Source organism: Sciurus carolinensis, chromosome 15, assembly GCF_902686445.1.
Source record: "Sciurus carolinensis chromosome 15, mSciCar1.2, whole genome shotgun sequence".
Taxonomy (NCBI): Eukaryota; Metazoa; Chordata; class Mammalia; order Rodentia; family Sciuridae; genus Sciurus; species Sciurus carolinensis.
The window spans coordinates 66,315,776-66,338,622 of record NC_062227.1 but is presented as its reverse complement, the minus strand read 5'-3'; positions in this window follow the sequence as shown (position 1 = coordinate 66,338,622).

Here is a 22,847-nt window from a genome sequence, read left to right as displayed (position 1 = left end):
AAAATGGCTTGACTGCACTGTAAATTTTGCATGTAAGCATTACTTTTCCTTGTTGTTTTATACTGAATTTATTAAGTACATAATCAAGTATGCAGCAAAAACTAATTTCTATAGTGACTCAGTGTTTGACAATGGAGTGGAGGGACAGTTCTCTTTCAGGAAAATTTCCATCTGAAGTTTGAGCTAAAATAAAGCCACAAGAAAGCTTTTCCACTGCAGAGCCACCTAAGCACAATGTGGAAGGATATATCGAAATATTCTGCATCTATTTCTGACAAAAATTCATGGAACCAGTGACCACCAACAAGGAAGTTCACCCTTGATACTACTAGCTCAATAACACATTAGAGATTCAAATATTTATGTAAAAAACTGTTGATAAATAATAGAATGAATAACCATAACCTTTCTACATCTTTTAACTTCACAAGTTTTTAAGTTGTCCAACTAAGCATTTTTCTGCTCCATAGCTATTTTTACTACTCTCAATCAGTTTTAATACTTAGCAGATTCCAGGGCAGGTTGTACTATAATAGTTTTCTTAACTTCTTTGAAAAGACTGTAACCTATAGTTGTCCCCTGCATACTACTTCTAGAAGCCAATTCTTCAGTCACTGCAAACTTGGCATCAACTCCTCAGATTCATAACTAAACAGTTTCAGTTACATTTGTTAAGACATTAGGAGGCTAGGAAAACCACTAAAATTATTTGCTGTTTTGTTAACTGTTGATGTTGCATGTAATGTTTTTAACTCTTAGAGCATCTATTCTTGAAAAAAATGTTATCTTTAGCTAGTTGAATTTGTCTGGAAACATTTCTTCAGCTCATGCAAGCAAAAGAACTTAATTAATTCATTATCATTAATGGCTTTTCTGCTCAACTAACAAACGAGCCACTCATAAATTTAAAATTTCAGCCTCATTTTCATTTCAGTTTAGCTTGCTTTTGTGAAAAAAAATTCTATTATGATGAGATTTTTCATTTTCAATTTCTATTTGCTAGTAGTTGATTTCCTGTAAGTCAAAAATAACATGCTTCATCTGGTAATGCTAGTGTATATTTTAATTTTTAGCAGAGTTAATAGTAAAAATGTCTTTCCATCTAATTCAGTAATAACTCAAATGCACAGCATTTTTCAGTTTGCACTTCACTTTATTATTTTGATGTGAATGGTATACGCTGATATTCTAAAAATAACATGTCACGACATAACAGGATGAGCACTCTCAAAACGTCATCAAATTATGACTGCATCACTGTGACACACAGGACATGGACTAGCTGCCCACGGCAGCAGCAGGCCACATGGGGTCCTGGCGCAACTCCTCCACCCTGCTGCAGCGTGAAAAAGGCCCAGAGGGCACAATTGAGGGGCCCCGGGGTGTTACAGCATGACCTCATAGGTGCTGAAATTTACATTTCAGATACTTCTCATATTCCACAAACTATTATCCTTTTGATTTTTAAAAACAGTTTCAAAACACAAAATTGATTTTTAGCTTCTCCGACAGACAAAACAGTGAGAGGGCTGGATTTGCCAACCCAGTCTAAGTGTTCAGCTGAGAATGTTAGAACAAAAAAAGAGTACATTAAAAGAGAAGAAAAAGAAAGGAAATGAGAAGGATGTGACTAGCTATTAATGAAACACAAAAATAAAAGTAAACACCAACTGAGAGTATCAGGGAATTAAAAGTAGTATTTTGAAACACCTGTCAAGATGATATACTCCTGACACACCTGCTCCAGAAAATCAGAAAGACATATAAACAGGCCGAGAAATGCCAATCTATTGGAACATGTTTCATTAAGAGTGGTTTGAGTGGATGTAACTGCTGTTTAAGATATTTTATTCAGAACTTTCTTCTGCACTGTAGTTTTCTTCCTTCACTGTAATTTTTCTTAGGCATTTTGAAGTTATGACCCCTTTTGAGGTTGAGTCTTTTCTACAAAGAAAAACCCCATGTACCTTAAAAACAATTTACATAAAAAATTAGGAGGTTTGGAGAAGGCAGAAGTGAAAACAAACACCCCACGAACTTTGTCCATATTCATCCCACAACTTCAAAAAATGTTTTGTTTAACCTTAAAACTTTCTTATATAGAGGGTTTTTAAACATACTTGCTCTTACCTTATTAAAATTTATTTTCTCCTGATTATATTTTGTTTTCAAGTAAGGAACATTTCAGAGATGCCTCTGGGGACAACTCTATCTCCAATGAGATAATCTTCAGCTTAGCAATCTTATTTACCTTTCTATTAAGTGATCATCATTTCTCTGAAATTCTTAAATACTGCATTCCTTAGTGGTTCCATCCCATTGTGATCATAGGATCGTCAAGAAATCACAACAAAATCATGGGAAACCCATCTGAAGTGACAAAAGTATTGTAATTATGCCTCTTCCAAGATCATGGGCAGCATGGTCCCATTATATCAACCCTGTCGGGCCTCATTGGCTTCATTGCCATTAAAGTACTGCATCACTTGGCAACAGTTTCTGCCTGTCATTGGGGTTCTAAAATTTATCTGATGGTAGGAGCAAGCTGGGGCACTTGCTAAATACGGAGGTTATCATTCATGGGATTCAAAATTTCTTACTGGAAATTGAATATGTCTGGTTGGTGCCCGAGAATCTATGAACCTAATAAGTGTGTTAGTCAGTTTTTTCACTCCTGTGACTAAAATATCCAAGAAGAACTATTTGGGGGGAGGAAAAGTTTATTTAAGGTCTCACAGTTTCAGAGGTTTCAATCCACTGACAACCGGCTCCATTCCTTGAGACTCGAGGTGAGGCTGAACATCATGGTGGAATAATGTGGTGGAGGGAGGTATCTCAGGACATGATGGTAAGAGGCAGAGAGAGATTCCACTTGCCAGATACAAAATATATACTCCAAAGGCACGCCCCCAGGGACCCACCTCCTCCAGCCACACCTTACCTGCTTTCAGTTTCCAATTAATTCCATCAAGGGATTAATCCACCAAGTGAGCTAAAGCTCTCATAACCCAATCATTTCTCCTCTAAACCCTCTTGCATTGTCTCACATGTGAGCTTTTAGGGAACACCTCACATCCAAATCATAACAATAAGCATTCCAAATGAATCTTTAAGGGAATTTTGGAAACATTTGGTCTAAATGATCAAGACATGATTTGACACTATACCAAATTACGTTAAGTAAACACTAACTCTGAGCTCATCTGGCATCCCATAAATTTTACTTTTTCATGACAACTTCATGCACTAATTATTCATTAATTATTACATGGTGACTTAATAGTGGAAAAGACCACCAGACCGGGAGCTGGAAATTCATGGCTTGGTCTTTTCTGTGCCTCTAGTTCCGACAAGGCCTTATGCACATTGTTACTAAGTGTTTCTGCCTCAGGGTCCTGATCTGTAAACCCACTCATAAATACTTGCTATCATCCGCATTTCCCCTCATGCTGAGGTACCTGTTCTGATTGATTTGTTGTCAGATTGGAGTCCTTACACAAGTATGCTCTTCATCTTGAATGGTTAGTTGCACGCCCTTCAAGTTGTGGAATCCACAGGAGTCTTTCTCTCACTGCAGTGCTTGGATTCAGGGATCCAGGATTCCAGACCATTGCCCTCAGGAGTCTGTATGTTTTTCCTACCATTTTCCAGTATCGAACATTAGAAGCATGGTGGCATTTTGAATCATTTTATCTTGTAAGCAACTTATTTTTCCTTCCTGGTTTTTAATACTTTCCCATTTTCTTTGTACTTCAGGATTTTGTTGCAAAAAAAAAAAAAATTATCATCCAAAATGCCTGAAACTCAACTAACTCTTTTTATCTCCTAGCTCCAATTTGAAGCTCAAAGAAACATTTCTCTAGTAATAATTTTACTGTTATTTTCTCTCATCGTTTTTATTCTCTGGTACTCCTATTTTTATATGTTTTAGTGATCTATCATTGTGTAACAATACCACCAAATTGACAGCTTAAAAAGTATACATGTATTAGCTCATAGTCCCTGTGAGTAAGAAATCAGAGCACAGCCTGATTCTGGGTCTTGCTCCAGAATCTCTTAGTCCTGCAGTCAAGATGTTGACCAGTCTGGTTTCATCAGAAGCTCCACTAAAGAGGAATTGCTTGCAAGTTCATGCAGTGCTAGCTGTTTCCCTGGTGCACTGTCATGCTGAAGTCTCCCTAAACTCTTTACTGCATGGATTTCTGTATATGGCAGCTCACTATATGGTCACTTTTTCCTTCAAAGTCAACAAGGGAAAAGAGAGTCTAGCAAGATAGACTGCAATCTTAAGTAACATCATGTAACATGTAGATCACTTACATCCTGTTGCCTTTGGTGTATTCTTTTGCTTGGAAGCAAGTCACATGTCACACACTCAAGGGGAGATGATCACCAGGACATGAACATCAGAGAGACAAAGTCCATCGCTGTGACCCTAGAATCGAACCACCACAATAGGAAGCTGTTGTCTAAGGCTCTGATCTGTTTGAGCTTTGTTGAGATATTTCTACTATTTGGACTACAAGTTCTCAAAGACACACATTTTTATGTAATTTTTAAATTTGATCTCATATTGTGTATTAGACACCATTATAATCTTCACACTTTACAGATGAGGAAATTAAGATGCAGACACATGGCTTACCATAGAAGTATTCAATAAAATCAAGAGCAAAACAAAGATGAATTCTATCACCTTTATTATTTACTGTTTTATTAACATTCTGGCCAGGGCAGAAAGAAAACGAAATTAAATAATTAAGACAAATATTGAGGGAGAGCTTATTAATGAGAAATGGTACAATTAACCATCAATAATACTTGTTTACATACTAGCAAAAAAGTTAAAAAGATAAAAGAAAAAATTTTCCATCATACAAGAAAAACATATATGAAATGTCTAGTAATTAATTCAGTGATTTGGGACCCAAATAAAGCACAGTATTTTTACCAAAGGCATGTAGCAGCCACCTAAGTAAGTGGAAAATGAAATCATTTTGTCTAATGAAAGCTTAGCAAAATAAATATTTCTATAGCTGTTTTTAAATTAATTAAGATCCCAATCAATGTCCTCAATGCTGTGGTGCTTAGATCTTGGCAAAACCATTTTTATGGTTTGGATCTGAGGTGTCCTCCTGAGAGCCCCTGTGTTGACGCAGGAGGTGAGATGATTAGATCATGAGAGTTGTGGCCTCATCAGTTCACCCTAATTTGAATGGACTACATGGATGGTAACCATAGGCAAGTGGGATGTGCCTGGAGGAAGCAGTTCACACTGCCGGCATGCCCTTGGGGATTACGTCTTGTCCCCTTGGCTCCTCCCATGCTCTGCTCCCCTGCTGCATGAGTTGAGAAGCTATTCTCTGCCACATCCTTCCATCATGGTGTTCTGCCGCCCATCAGGGTCAGAGCAATGGACTCAGCCAACCACAGACTAAACCTCAGAAACCCTGAGCCAAAAAGAACTTTCCCTCCTCTAAGTTGTTCTTGTTGAGTATCTCGTTCACCATGACGAAAAGTTGACTAAACACCATTATAAAGATCATTGAGAAGAACTGGTCTTCACCACAAACTTTTTGCAAGAGTAATGACAGGAAATTGTTTCCACTACCTCAGGAGCGACAGAAGTCAAAAGAGTATAATAATAGGAAAAAAAAAAAGCAATCAATGACACAAACCAGGAAATAATTACAGGAATGACTGCAGTCATTCCTAATGTAGCGTACATACATGCATAAAGGCTTACAGTCTCTGGGACAAGAAGTATCTCAGCCCCAGGCCTGGAAAAATGATTATTCTCAAGACACAGAGGCCAGGACTTGGGTGAAGCAGGAGTAGAGTGTAGGGCATAAAATTTAAGGAGACACTTTATTTCGGCACATTTCAAATGCCACTCCTCTACGTGTGCAACCCTGAGGTGAGTGTCTCCTAAATTTTGCACCCATAGTGACTCTTACCAAAGCCTAGTTCAGGGCAAAGGCCCCTCTCTTTCGAGGAGTCATTTAGCCTCATTGATTTCATCAGCTAACACCTAGCTTGAGAAACCCTGGCCCTTAGCTTTTTTTTTTTTTTTTTTTTTATTGTAAACAACTGGGATACATGTTGTTTCTCTGTTTGTACATGGCGTAAAGGCATACCATTTGTGTAATCATACATTTACATAGGGTAATGTTGTTTGATTCATTCTGTTATTTTTTCCCTTCCCTCCCACCCCTCCCACTCCTCTTTTCCCTCTATACAGTCCTTCCTTCCTCCATTCTCTCTTGCCCCCCTCCCTAACTCTAACTCTAACCCTAACACTAACCCCTCCCACCCCCAATTATGTGTCATCATTCACTTATTAGCGATATCATTTGTCCTTTGTTTTTTTGAGATTGGCTTATCTCACTTAGCATGATATTCTCCAATTTCATCCATTTGCCTGCAAATGCCAATTTTATCATTCTTTATGACTGAGTAATATTCCATTGTATATATATACCACCGTTTCTTTATCCATTCATCAATTGAAGGACATCTAGGTTGGTTCCACAATCTGGCTATTGTGAACGGAGCAGCTATGAACATTGATGTGGCTGTATCTCTGTAATATGCTGATTTTAAGTCCTTTGGGTATAGGCCAAGGAGTGGGATAGCTGGGTCAAATGGTGGCCCTTAGCTTTTAGCCATGTCTTCACCCCCAGTGAGCTCCACACATTCTTGGTCCTGACTCAGCCCTTCCCTTGGGACATTTTTCAGTGTGCCTTGCAAACACAGCTCCACTCTCAGGGAAGTCCCCAGGCATCCTCAGTCTTTCTGAGATTACTCCGTATACTTGTTTGTCTTAACAGAATCTGAGAACGCAGTATTTCTTAAAATTTGGTCCAATCTATCATTGCATCTCAAGGTCAAAAGATATGATTTGTGGGTTTTCCCCCCTCTCAATTGCCTGATAAATCACTATAATCCTTTTGTAAAATAGATAATTCTCTACAACCTTCTTACAAATAAAAAACAATCGTGCTCGATTTGTCTTTAGCACCACCATCTAGTCTCCGATGTTGTCATCATCCATTCTCATGGTCATATCCCTCGTCCATTTAAAAAGTGAGCAATGGCTCAAAACTTCCCTCTTTGTTCCAAGTTCTGCATCGACCGTAAGTGACTCAACACCATGCAGATGCCCACACTACACCCTACTTTTCAGAACTTTATTTTTCTCATCTCTGAAGATGTTCCCCTTTCTTCCTCTTCACTCTGTAATCATGGCACAAACTGAACAAACTGTTTGACAAAATCCTTGCATTCAACATTGCTCTTCCGAGCATCCCTGAGCCTCAGCACAACCTCCTCTTCTAGCCTGCTTCTTCAACTGTCTGCTCCGATGATTCTTAAACTTCAAGGTTTCTATTCCATGGACTCCTTTATTTTCTCAGTTTATCAGCCCTTTGCTTTCTCCTTTCCTCAAAGTTCTCTGGCTGATCATTTATTGAAACTCTCAAAAGAAAATGTCTTGCAACTTTCTCTGTATTAATTATGTTTATATGCCCAGACTCCATCTATTGGCTATGGATTTTCCACATATGCAATGGAGAAGCTGAGTAATATTTGAATTAGTCACAACACAAGTCTTTCATAATCACCTACCCCAAATAGACCAAATTTGTCTCAGTTTGTCTAGCACAAATTTGTCTAGCACATTCTTTTAGTCCCTGCATGTTCCCTCGACCTAGCACCTGTTTTAACTCAACACCTCTTTCCACTCCACAGAGAACAAGAAGCCAAAGGATAAGGTCTTCCTTAATTTCCCAAGCCACCTGAAAACCTATGTAAATCTTAATTCATCCCATCCTGGCTCTCTGTTATATCAAAAGAGAGTATTCTCCTCCAAATCAAAATCCATGTGAGCTTTCTGGATCCTATACGCTCACTGCTTCAACAGCCATATACTGAGTATAATCCCTTTACTTGACTGGCTATTAATGACTCTTTCTCAACTGAATTATTACTATAAATTCTTAAACATAAGCAAGTTTCTCTCATGTAAATGCTTTTAAAAATAATTTTAACAGATTTATTGAGGTATAATCTGCCCCCTATGCATGAGTGAATAATAGGTTTTAGTAGCACACTTGTAAGCATTTTAATAAACACAATTAAAATAATTCATAATCCAGCAACTTGGGAGTCTGAGGCAGGAGCATCTCAAGTTCAAAGCCAGCCTCATAGGAAGATTCTCAGCAATTTAGGGAGAACCTGTCTGAAAATAAACAATAAAAAGTGTTGGGGAAAAGGGTTAAGGTTAAGCCCTCTGAGGTCATTCCCTGGTACAAAAAAAAATTGACTTCTACTTTATTTCTATATTATAACCAATTTCGGAAGAAAATGATAAACAATAAAACTTTCTAAAGACAAATGAGAGTAAACCAAAGATATGTAATAATGAATATTTAGATATACAAAGTGATGAAAAAAAAAATTAAAGAGACTTATCCTACATCCTTTCAGAAAATTTTCTGCAAAATACTTCTAAAACTATGTCCCACTTCAACTACGAAGAGGCACTATTATCAATGTCACTTCTCCATATAAGTTCAATTTTCATTTTGGTCACAGCATTATTTTCTGAATTTAAAATTGTTATTCATAATGTATTGCTAATGTATGTGCATGCTAACTTTTGTAGTTCATATAGATTTTTAACACACAGTTACCAATAATTCCTTGCACTTCATGTTCCCTCTAGAAACTACAAGTCAGTTTCAACAGCTGCACCTGGAGGTTGGCAACCTCAGTACGCCATGCCTGATTACATAGCTCTTCCACTTACTTCATGCAGCTTTGGTATCAGCTTGATGAAATCTGCTCTGCAAGGGAATGTGCAATGCACTGGAATGAGAGAGGATAAGGGCTATTCTGGGTCTTCAAGGAAGCTGGAAGCAAAAGATCAATTTCTCTCTCCCATGGGTAGCATACAATACATACATTGCATGTAAAGATGGCAAACCAATTAAGTACTATAGTTTAGTTTGATCTAAAATAACTCCTTGAGCTCAAAGAGTTTATATATTGGGGGGGAGGGGGCCCTCAGCCATGTCCCAAATGAATGAGAAAAGGGTTAACTGCCAGAGGATGATGTTGACTGTATATCACTCAATTACCAAAAAATTTATCTACTCAATAAACACACAAGAGCCAATACTCTTTTTAAATGAGAGGGGACCTGACGGGTCTGGCCATACCAGCTTTGGCCTCTAACAACAACATGGAGTTGCCCAACTCTCTTTTATTTATAACACACAGGTAAAAGGGGGCCCGAAATGGGCGGAGCTCTTCTGTGATGGACAGGATAGGGTGGAGTTAGGGGAGCCATTATCTTAGGGGGAAAATTCCAGAAGGAGACAGGGAACCATTCCCATGCAGCACCACATACTCCTGGACAATCTGGGACAGTCCTCCATGGTAGCTAATTCCTAGAAGTCAGGCATCTATGTCCTATGTCTCAACCTAGTCTGATTCTGCTAAATAAGGATGGCTTCCCACAATGTATCTTTAAGTATCTATTCTAATGATTTTAGGGTAAAAACATGTCCTTAATCCTAATCAAAGACTGTCAATGAAATACTGTACTGAGACTAGCAGAAATGATGCATTTATACTAATGGATAGATTAAACTAAGACATCTCATATTCGTGGAAGAAAATAAATCATGAGAAAAGTAATACATTAGTAAAGTGATCATCTTTTATATCTTTAAAGATAGTAATCTTAATCACAAAGTTTTTAGCATAGATTGCATATTTATGTTAGTCTAAAATCCTAAGTCATTAAATATTTTTGGAAAATTTCCTAGCTACCTTACAGAGAGGTGAAGTTGGAGATGTTGGATAAGTATGTACTGTTAGAAAACCTAAAATTTTAATTAGCTTTTAAAATTAGAGAAGCAATCTTTGTAGCGATGTACTTGCAGTTAAGGAACAGGAAGTGAAAAAATATGTATCTTTCAATGAAATATCTTACCAATATTTTCTTGGAGAAGCAGGACAAAACTGTTCTTTTAACTCTTCTGTGAGCTTCTGGGAAAAGACTACCCAGTTTCTGAGTCATGTGTATCTGATATTCTGCAGAATGTGATGTTAGATGAATGCATAGTGAGAATACTAGTCAGTTCAAATTATAGCAGTGTCAAATTTGTGATCTAAAAATGCATCCACCTGAGAAATTTTGTACCAGCCTTTCCTGTACCAGCATTTCTCTGATAGAACTGAAGTGATAATAAGACGTGGTAATGAATGAAATAACTGAAAAGGTGTCATGTTAGAAGTATAATCCATAATTTTTATTTTAATAATTTCAGTTTATTCGAAAATTTTTTTCTTGTGGAATTTGTAGGGTGAAAATTTTCCATAATAAAATTACACTAATAAAATTAATGTAGAGCAATAAAATGTCCTACACTGCAGATGATCTCTGTGTACTGATATTTGAAGAGTATGTTTTGTTTAAATATTTAATTCAGTTGATCTATGATATCAAACAGATGGGAAATGTACCAAAGATAGGCCATATTAAATGTCCACTTTGAGTTTCAAGAGAGCAGATAAATGTGAGTATTACACATGACATTATAAAGAAGATAAAACTATACCATTCCTTTGCTCTTCAATCTGGGAATACTTAGAAAAATTATCTTAGGGCAATAAAATAAATACAACCTAAATGGACTTTGGAGGACAGTGCAACTGATGTAATACACCAGTGCAGCTTCTAGAACCATTTTCACATCCTAAGATCAGTGGACTAAAAGTGGTATTCCAACCCAAGGCAAACCAGAAATTAAATTGATATGACAGTTAACATTACCCAGCATTATCTCAGGGCATCAAAGGGTTCTGTCACTCATTTTATGCCTACAAACAATTCTATTTTCAAACAAAAGTCAAGAGAAAATCTCCACATTTTACTTCACTCTTAGAAAATAAAAGAAAAAGAAAAAAGAAGATGGGGGATACATTTTCATATAAATAAAGCTATTTTTTTACGGACTAGATTAGGAAATAATTTGTAGAAAAAGTTCAGAAAGAAAGAAAGAGAAAGTCATTCCTTTTCTGAAAGAATCTCTTTATATATTCATATCATCTATTCTGGAAAAAATACTAATTATTGGACTTAAACATCAAGATACTTTTAAGGAAAAAAATGCCTATTTAAAAAAATTAAACCACTAATAATTTTCATGACTAATTGTTGATCAGGTAGCTTCAACTAAAAGTAAGTTTGGCTTTTCTAAAATGCCTCAAATGATACAGGTAGCCCTAATTTATTTCTATTAATTGATATACACCTTCCATTGAAGGAACAAACTATAATACATTTGTGTGTTTTCCTGCTATTGGTGTTTCAGGGTGAAAAACCTTGAAACACCAACATATAAAACCTTATATTTCTGTTCTATTATAAAGTAAATGCTATCTGAATTTTCTATATAACATTCTTAAAAATTGCTTATCAAATATTTATTCTTCCCTAAGCACTATATATTTTTCATTTTGATTTTTTACCTTGGAGCTATATAAAATTAGATCAGATGCTATGTAATCTTTGTACTTTTTCTTTTCATACTGTATTTCCCAAATCCATCTTTTTCATATAATTCTGTAATTCATGTTTATTCCTGGTAAATATTTCATTGTTTGATATGGACTTTATCCATTCCTTTGTCAAGAATATTTATTTGCTCTTTTATTCTTTTTTTTCTTTTGGCTATCACAAACGATGTTAAGCCACGTGTTATTCTATGTACCTCTTGGTACCTAATATATCTACAATAGATTTACATGAGAAATACTAGGAACCAAATGGCTGGATTGGGAGACATTTGGACACTTCAGTTTCACAAGGTCATGCCAAATCGTTTTCCATGAGCTATAATGAACTGCGTTCCCATCAGTACAGAGTCATTTTCCTTTTTGGTTTGTGGGTATACTTTATGTAGTTAAATTCTAATTGTTTTTAATCAGTTAGGTATGTGTTCAGGAATACTTGTCCAATTTCCAACTTTTATTCCACTAAATTTAGCTATTACTATTGATATTTTCCTTCTGATAGTAATCATTCTTTTTAGATTAAGAAATATTCTTCTATTCCTCAAAGTCATAAAAACATTCTTCAATTTTTGTTTCTAAGAATTATTTAAAATTAGACCTTTCCCAGTTATGGTTATGTTATATACATGAACACGTATTTGAATATCTTGGAGTTATGTAGCTATCAAAATTCTTGTTCTTTAATTCATGAATAAGTGATTATCCCAGCACAATTGATCAAATGATTCCACCTTCCTTCAGTACTTCCTGGTAATCCTTTTGTCATATATCGCATTTGTTTAAATGTCTTGGTTGCTTTTTGGATTTTCTATTTTGTTCAATTGGTCTATTTGTCTCTCCTTAGGCTAATGTCACATTGCCATATTTTGCAAATCTTTAGTAGTCCGGACTGGCTTAAGTATTCCTCTTCAGGTATAGTGTGCTATTCTTGGTAATTTCAAGATACATTTTGGAATCAGCAGTTCAAATTCTTGAAAATAATTACTAATACTTTTATCAAAACTGTTTAACTTTTAAATTAAATTGATGAGATTTGATAGTTTTCTGATTTTCCTATCTGTGAACATATTTATTTCTCCTTTAAAAGTGCTTTTATTTATTTTTTTTTGGGGGGGGGTGTTGGGGATTGAACCCAGGGTCTTCTGCTTGCAAAGCAAGCACTCTACCAACTGAGCTATATACCCAGTCTCTGCTTTTAAATTTGAAAAAAAACTTTTAAAGCCAAAATATGAAATAAAAGAAATTTTAAATCTTTTCAATAATGTGTTATAATTTGAAACAAAAAGTCTTCATTTCTAGATATTTCATGTTCCTTCTGATATTATAAAGTGGGTAAAGGCAACTGAATTTGTATTTAATATTATATTCATCCACATTGCTAAAAGTTTCTTATTTTTCATCTATTTTTGTCTGCAGTATAGTGTTTTTAGGTATACAGTTCTTTCACTTGTGAGTAACAGTTTGGTTTTTTATTTGTCAATATCTATGTTTTCTTTTCCCTTGTTTTTCTGAGGTTGTTAACTTTTTTTTTCTTTTTTTATTTATAAACAAATGGGATACATGTTGTTTCTCTGTACATGGCGTAAAGGCATACCATTTGTGTAATCATAAATTTACATAGGGTAATGTTGTTTGATTCATTCTGTTATTTTTTCCCTTCCCTCCACCTCTCCCACTCCTCTTTTCCCTCTATACAGTCCTTCCTTCCTCCATTCTTGCCCCCCTCCCTAACCCTAACCCTAACCCTAACCCTAACCCTAACCAACGCTAACCCCTCCTACCCCCCATTATGTGTCATCATCCGCTTATCAGATAGATCATTCGTCCTTTGGTTTTTTGAGATTGGCTAAGGAAATGAGGTTGTTATCTTATTGAGTACAAAAAGGAATTTAAGCAGTGAATGTAAGCATCTTTAACAAGATCCTTTTTTTAGGTAATAACTTGTAAAACCTCACAAGTAAAAATGATACGGTTGCTGCGATCTTGTTAGATACTTTTTAACAGGGTAAATTCTTGCAAAGAAGTTTTTATTTTGGATGATGATTGGGTGTTGAATTTTATTGATTTTTCCCGAATTAGTTGAAATATTTTCATTTTCTTTTTCTTTGATCTGCTCTTGTAAAGATTTACATCATTTTCATCAACAAACTTTCTAAACTGAAATTTCCCAGCATCTCTAGGTGTTGCAGGGCAGCCCCCAGTGAAACCTGCCTCCTGGTCCTGACATGCTTGTTTAGGTCACCCCTACCACCACCTTACCACTGTAACCAGGTTTGGTCTAGGTCACTACCTGAAGGTGAGCGAAGCGATGTGTGTATTCTGCGATTGTGTTATGACAGACACTGCTTAGCCCACAACCCTACCCCCATCCTCACTCTGGGGGAGACCAGCTGCCATTTGAGCATCCTTATGGAGAGGTCAGTGTGACAAGAAACTGCAGTTTCCTAGCAACAGTCCCTAAGAAACTGAGGATTCTCAGGAACACACAGCTAGCAAGGCCTCATCCTGAGTGGGTTCCTCAGCCCCAGCCAAGGCTTCCAATGTCTGTAGCCCCAGTTAGCATTCTGACCACACTCATGATGCTCTAAAATTAAGGTTCAGTATTATGTACCATCTTGATCTCTGGTGAAATGAGGGCTAGGATGACCCACCGCAAGCTTCCTTCCCTGCCTCCTCTCCTGTGGATAAACTATCCTCGCCAAGCAATCTCCTTGTCAAGGGGGACTGGACACAGCTCCTGCTAATTCCCAGTGGTGGGCTTCAGCTTCCTGCTGGTCCATAGAATTATTCAAATAAGCCCTTCTTGTGGGAACCAGGGATCACCCCACCTCGTGACACCTGGTTGCTTACTGTTTCTGTTCAGCCTTCCAGGTAGACCTCCTGGGTAAGGACAGGGTCCTCTCCTGACCGGAGCCCATGTGTGACTAGTAAGTTGCTGTGATATCCTGTCCACAGGAGCCCTGTGTGTTGGGACTATTCCCTCAACCTTCCCTCACTGGTGAGGTGAACAGGAGGCGACTGAAGCGTGGCCTAGATGAGCCTCTTGGACGCTTGGCTCTTGGAAACTGTGGGAGAAAATAAATGTCTGCTGTTTTAAGTGAACAAGTTTTGAGGTGATTTGTAGCCAGTGTAGGAAGCATTTCAATTGAATACACTGCTGAATTCTGTATGAATCTGCCTTTCGAAATGATTTTTATATCTATTTTCACAAATTATGGTGGTTAATCATTTTCTTCCTCACACCGTACTCACCAGGGTTTTATGTTATGGTTACCCCTGACTCACAACGTGCCGTGGAGCAGAAGCCATTATTTCCCTTTCCAGGAAGGCCCTGAGTTTCTCTAGAAAGATCTCTCCCTTGAAAGGAGGGATCATCATATTATAAGTAAAATCATTCGAGCCTCAATGAATTAGGGATTATTTTAATGTTTGTGATGTTATATTTCTTCCAGAGTTATTTCTGCTGAATTCTGTTTTTCTGCATTTTCATAATTGTTGACGTAACATTGCTGTTATTTTATCCTTTCAAACATTTTTATTATGCTCTCTCCCTCTTTGATTTTCTCTCAGGTTGGCTGCCAGATTTGTATCAGTTATGAATTTCTTCAGAGAACCAAATTTCTTTTTTATCATCTTTGCAATGTCTTTCATTTTCATATGAATCACGCCCTTCTTTTTATTGCTTCTCCTGAGTTTTTTCCTTTAAAAAAAAAAATGTAGCCACATTCTCAATTTGGAGGTTTCTTGTTAATGTTCAACTTTTCTAACATTAACATTATGTTTTCATGTACCACTTTTACTATGTTCCACAAGTTTTGATGTTTTCTTCTATCATTCAAGTATGATTTTCTTTCATTGTCATTACACTTTCTTCTTTCACCTAATAGTTATTTAAAATTTAGAACATTTCCACTTTCTCTACATAGGGAAAAATCAAATGGCTATAAAATCATCTACTCTCTAAAGAATAAAAAATCCAGTAACGAGTCTCCATCAGTTGTAATTAGTGTCAAAAATACTGAGTTATAAATCATCCCAACTTCAGCTGCTTAAAATAGAGACGATCTTAATCTCATGAACCAGACTGGCCGATCCAGGTTTTGCACAGCTGGATCATTTCAATCTGCTTCATATGCTCCTCATCTTCTTCCTAGACCAGAAGACCAGCCCATGAATATTGTCATTTCCCATGACATCACAGAGAAATAAGAGAAGTCTCAGCACAGGCACTTTCAATGTCTGCCCATGGTGTATTGACATATTTCATTGAAGAAAAATTCACACCAGTGAGTACACAATACAAGCATGAGGAGTGTATGTATATTCTGCCTCCAAAAGTAAGGGAAAGCAAACTTTTCAATTATGTCACATACACATAGCAAGTTTGACATCTGAACCAGTTTTAAGTACTGGCTCGGTGGCATTAAGTTCAACAGCATCGTGTTGTCAAACCAACCCTCTCTGGAACTTTTCATCATCACAAACAGAAACCCTGCAGCCATTAAGCAATAACCCCCATCTCTAGCTTCTCCCAGTGCCGGGTAGCTACCCCGCTACTTTCAGGCTCTATGGATGTGACTGCCCTGAGTACCTCATACGAGGGGAACCACACAGTGTCTGACCCTTTATGACTAGCTTCTTTCACTTAGTATGATGCTTTCAGAATCCATCTCTGTGGGAGCACCTGTCGGGGCTTCGCTTCCTTTTATTCCGTTGTATGGATAGACCACATTGTCCTTACTCAGTCATCCACCAATGGGCACTCAGAATGCTCTGCTTGTGGCTCTTTTTTTTTTTTTATTGTAAACAAATGGGATACATGTTGTTTCTCTGTTTGTACATAGAGTAAAGGCATACCATTTGTGTAATCATAAATTTACATAGGGTAATGTTGTTTGATTCATTCTGTTATTTTTTCCCTTCCCCCCCACCCCTCCCACCCCTCTTTTCCCTCTATACAGTCCCTCCTTCCTCCATTCTCACCCCCCTCCCTAACCCTAACTCTAACCCTAACACTAACCCCTCCCACCCCCCATTATGTGTCATCATTCCCTTATTAGCGATATCATTCGCCCTTTGTTTTTTTTGAGATTGGCTTATCTCACTTAGCATGATATTCTCCAATTTCATCCATTTGCCTGCAAATGCCATAATTTTATCATTCTTTATGGCTGAGTAATATTCCATTGTATATATATACCACCATTTCTTTATCCATTCATCAATTGAAGGACATCTAGGTTGGTTCCACAATCTGGCTATTGTGAACTGAGCAGCTATGAACATTGATGTGGCTGTATCTCTGTAATATGCTGATTTTAAGTCCTTTGGGTATAGCCCAAGGAGTGGGATAGCTGGGTCAAATGGTGGTTCCATTCCAAGTTTTCTAAGGAGTTTCCACACTGCTTTCCAGAGTGGCTGCACTAGTTTGCAGCCCCACCAGCAATGTATGAATGTACCTTTCTCCCCACATCCTCGCCAACACCTGTTGTTGCTTGTATTCTTGATAATCACCATTCTAATTGGGGTGAGATGGAATCTTAGGGTGGTTTTGATTTGCATTTCTCTTATTACTAAAGATGTTGAACATTTTCCCATATGTTTGTTGATTGCTTGTAGATCTTCTGTGAAGTGTCTATTCATTTCCTTAGCCCATTTGTCGATTGGATTATTTGCATTCTTGGTGTAGAGTTTTTTGAGTTCTTTATACATTCTGGAGATTAGTGCTCTATCTGAAGTATGACTGGCAAAGATTTTCTCCCACTCTGTAGGCTCTTTCTTCCCATTGCTGATAGTTTCCTTTGCTGAGAGAAAGCTTTTTGGTTTGAATCTATTCCAGTTATTGATTATTGCTTTTATTTCTTGTGCTATGGGAGTTCTGTTGAGGAAGTCTGATCCTAAGCCGACATGTTGAAGCTCTGGACCTACTTTTTCTTCTATAAGATGCAGGGTCTCTGGTCTGATTCCGAGGTCCTTAATCCATTTTGAGTTTAGTTTCATGCACGGTGAGAGATATGGGTTTAGTTTCATTCTGTTGCATCACTTATATATAAAAATGCCTTAGATTTATGTGCATTGATCTTATATCCCGCTACTTTACTGAATTCACTTATGAGATCTAAAAGATTTCTGGTGGAATTTCCTGGTTCCTCTAAGTATATAATCATATCATCAGCAAATAGGGATAGTTTGAGTTCTTCTTTTCCTATTTGTATCCCTTTAATTTCCTTGGTCTGTCTAATTGCTCTGGCTAGAGTTTCAAGGACGATATTGAAAAGAAGTGGTGAAAGAGGGTATCCCTGCCTTGTTCCAGTTTTTAGTGTTTTGAGCATGAAGGGGTGCTGTATTTTATCAAATGCTTTTTCTGCATCTATCAAAATAATCATGTGATTCTTGACTTTAAGTCTATTGATATGGTGAATTACATTTATTGATTTCCTGATGTTGAACCAACCTTGCATCCCTGGGATGAAACTCACTTGATCATGGTGCACTATCTTTTTAATATGTTTTTGTATGCGATTTGCTAAAATTTTGTTGAGAATTTTTGCGTCGATGTTCATTAAGGATATTGGTCTGAAATTTTCTTTCCTCGATGTGTCTCTGTCTGGTTTAGGTATCAGGGTAATATTGTCTTCATAGAATGAGTTTGGGAGGTTCCCTCCTCTTCTATTTTATGGAATACTTTGAGAAGTATTGGAATGAGCTCTTCTTTAAAGGTTTTGTAGAACTCGGCTGAGAACCCATCTGGTCCTGGACTTTTCTTTGTTGGTAGGCTATTGATGACTTCTTCTATTTCATTACTTGAAATTGGTCTATTTAAATTGTGTATGTCCTCCTTGTTCAGTTTAGGCAATTCATATGTCTCTAGAAACCTGTTGATGTCTTCAAAATTTTCTATTTTGTTGGAGTATAGATTTTCAAAATAGCTTCTAATTATGTTTTGTATTTCAGTCGTGTTGTTGTGATATTTCCTTGAACATTCCGAATTTTAGTGATTTGGGTTTTCTCTCGTCTTCTCTTTGTTAGTGTGGCTAAAGGTTTATCAATTTTGTTTATTTTTTCGAAAAACCAACTATTTATTTTTCAATTTTTTTGTATTGTTTCTTTTGTTTCAATTTCGTTGATTGCAGCTCTGAGTTTAACTATTTCCTGTCTTCTACTACTTTTGATGTTGGTCTGTTCTTCTTTTTCTAGGGCTTTGAGCTGTAGTGTTCGGTCATTTATTTGTTGAGTTTTACTTCTTTTATTAAATGCGCTCCATGAAATAAATTTTCCTCTAAGTACTGCTTTCATAGTGTCCCAGAGATTTTGATATGATGTTTCTTTGTTCTCATTTACCTCTAAGAATTTTTTAATTTCCTTCCTAATATCTTCTGTTATCCATTCATCATATAATAGCATATTGTTTAATCTCCAGGTGTTGGAGTAGTTTCTGTTTTTTACTCTTTCATTTATTTCTAACTTCAATCCATTATGATCTGATAGAGTACAAGGTAGTATCTCTATCTTCTTGTATTTGCTAACATTAGCTTTGTGGCATAATATATGGTCTATTTTAGAGAAGGATCCATGTGCTGCTGAGAAGAAAGTGTATTCGCTCTTGGTTGGATGGTATATTCTATAAATGTCTGTTAAGTCTAAATTATTGATTGTGTTATTGAGATCTATGGTTTCTTTGTTCAATTTTTGTTTGGAAGATCTGTCCAGTGGTGAGAGAGGCGTGTTGAAATCACCTAGTATTATTGTATTATGGTCTATTTGGTTTCTGAAATTGAGAAGGATTTGTTTGACATACATGGATGAGCCACTGTTTGGGGCATAGATGTTTATGATTGTTATATCTTGCTGATTTATGCTTCCCTTAAGCAGTATGAAATGTCCTTCTTTATCCCTTCTGACTAACTTTGACTTGAAGTCCACATTATCTGAAATGAGGATGGATACTCCAGCTTTTTTGCTGAGTCCATGTGCATGGTATGGTTTTCCCCATCCTTTCACCTTTAGTCTATGGGTATCTCTTTCTATGAGATGAGTCTTTTGCAGGCAACATATTGTTGGATCATTCTTTTTAATCCAATCTGCCAGTCTATGTCTTTTGATTGATGAATTCAGGCCATTAACATTCAGGGTTATTATTGAGATATGATTTGTATTCCCGATCATTTGGTTCATTTTCAAAATTTTACTTATTTATTTATTTTTTTGACACAACTTGGTTCCTCCTTTATTTGACAATTCCTTTAGGATAATTCCTCCCTTTGCTGATTTGCTTCTTTATTTTTTATCTCTTCCTCATGGAATATTTTGCTGAGAATGTTCTGTAATGCTGGCTTTTTTTTTTTGTAAATTCTTTTAGCTTTTGTTTATCATGGAATGATTTTATTTCATTGTCAAATTTGAAGGTAAATTTTACTGGGTATAAGATTCTTGTTTGGCATCCATTTTCTTTCAGAGCTTGAAAAATGTTGTTCCTGGCTCTTCTAGCTTTTAGGGTCTGGATTGAAAAATCTGCTGATATCCGTATTGGTTTCCCCCTGAATGTAATTTGGTTCTTTTCTCTCACAGCCTTTAAAATTCTGTCTTTATTTTGTATGTTCGGTATTTTCATTATAATGTGCCTTGGTGTAGGTCTGTTGTAATTTTGTGTATTTGGAGTCCTATAAGCCTCTTGAACTTGATTTTCCATTTCATTCTTCAGATTTGGGAAATTTTCTGATATTATTTCATTGAATAGATTGTTCATTCCTTTGGTTTGTTTCTCTAAGCCTTCCTCAATCCCAATAATTCTCAAATTTGGCCTTTTCATGATATCCCATAGTTCTTGCAGATTCTGTTCATGATTTCTTACCATCTTCTCTGTTTGTTCAACTTTGTTTTCTCCCCAACGAGAGAGACTCACCCAGCGACTTTGAGTTGGTCCCAAGTCTCTCACTATCTCCTCTTTTGAATCCTGAGTCCTGGAGCAACATGAAATGCAGCTGCCCTCTAGTCCACCATCTTGAAACCTCCTGCTGTGGCTCTTGTGACTAAGCTGCCACAAACAGGGTGTGCAAATATCCACTCTGCTCAGATCTTCACTTTCTTTCTTTCCTTTTTGTTTACAAACTACTGAAAATGTAATCGTTGGACCATATGGTAACTTTATTTTATTTCTGAGTTTTGGATTTTTCTAAGGAATTCCCATACTGCTTCTCATGGAGGGTATACCCTGTTACATTCCCAACAGTGCACAAAAATTCCGAATTTTCATCCTCACCAACACAAGTATTTTCCAACTTTGAAAATAACAGCCATCCTAATGAGTGTGTGGTGGAAGTGAATACTTTCCATCAACAATTTAATCTATCACAGAATCCATCTGGCTTTGATGAGTTTAGCCATCTTGGTGATTCAAAAATTTCTGGGACTGGTGGTGTACTCATCGGCAAAGCATTGCCTACCATGCACAAGGCACTGGGCTCCATTCCAGCACCAAAAGAAAACCTATATATTCCGGTGTCCATTTGAGTAATTTACCCTTTGACAGAAAAATATCCATTTCCTCTAATATTTTTATGTTATCATAGAATTGTACCACATCTTCCTAATAATTTCCTAATCTCATTTTCTAGCATTTCTACATCTTTGATAGACATATTATAATCATACATATGTATCCAGTACAGTCAAATCATTCAATACTCATATTCAATGGGTAATGATCAAATCAGGGTAATTAGCATTGCTAGCTCCTTGAACATTGATCATTTCTTTGTATTGGTTCTTTTTTTCCAAACTCCTCTCTTCCAGTTCTTTTTAAGATACAGAATAAACTGTGGACAATCGTCACTCTGCCATGCTGTGTAACAGTGGGGTATCTCCCTCCCTCATAGCTGGCCCTGGTGCCTGCGTCCCCCTCCCTCTTCCTCCTCCATCCACCCTCCCTGACCTCTGCCATCCCTCAGCTCTCTCAGTGGGCAGACCCTGCCTCCTATCTTTACTTCCTCTTAGTCACAGTCGGGCTCACAAGATCTTCACTTTTGTCATTTCGAAAAAACTTATCTTTGGATCTTGGCTGTTCAACACTTTTTATTTTCAAGTTCACCAATCTTACCTATATTTTAATGGTTTTTGGCCTGATTTCTATCGAGTCATTTGTTGTTCTTTGTTTTCAAATTTTTATTTTGAGTGCTTTGTCTTTTTTTTTAAAAATGAATGTATTTAACTGTTAATGTTCTTCTGAACTTTCCAGTGTTAAGTGATCCATGCCGTAGTGTCTTCTCTAATCCATTCCTTTCTAGATGATTTTTTTTCCCATTTTTTATTTCCTCGTTGCTCCAAGAGTTATGTGGGACTGTGACTGTTAATATCAAAGTTGCTTACGGGCGGCTTTTCATCACTTAATTTTAATTTCAGTGAATCATGATTAGATGGGGTGTTTTGTTAAGTTTTCTATTATTTTAATTTGTAAAGCTTTATTCTAACACCAATTCCATGAATATTCCTTGAACATAAAAGGTTGTTTTCTATTCAGGCTTATCTTTGCCTTTTAAAATATGATTACTGATTGCAAGTTTATTGCTTTACCTCATTCCTTAATTTTGCCTACCAGGTCTTTTTAATTGTGAGAAAGTTTCCTCAATAATTGTCACCAGAACAAAACTTTCATAACTATTCCTTTCTTTTTCTTTCTTTTTTTTTTTTTAATTTTTGGTTAACTAGTATTTCATTGGAGTGTTCAGGAAGATACAGTTTTATCTCCTTCCTAATCTTGCCTTTTTATTAATTGATTGTTTAGTGTTTTCAATATTAAATTTTTTCCTATCACTCTGATGTTGTTTCCTCTTCTGCTTTTGTTTGTCTGAGTTTACCAGGTATCTCTTCATTTGCCACTTTATGGTTAAACTTTCTCCGTCATCATGTTCTAAATAAATTCCTCATAGGATGAACAAAGATGAATTTTATTCTCACACACTGTTTCAGTCTCTAATTTGCAAAAGAAAACCTCATCTGTTCACCTTCAGCCTAATAATGAAAACATTTTGTTCTCTCCATCACTCATTATTTATATTTGTTTTAGCAAGCTTTTCCTCTTATTATTATTTATTTTTTGCTGTTAAGAACAAGTTGATATTTGTGGTTAATCTGGAAATAACACTCTATTTCTATTCTTACTGTGGAGAGTTTCCTTTTCTCTGTTCTAATACATCATGGACACTTATTGCTTACTATTTCTCTCACATGGATATGTATTTCCCCAAATAAATACTCTATTTACT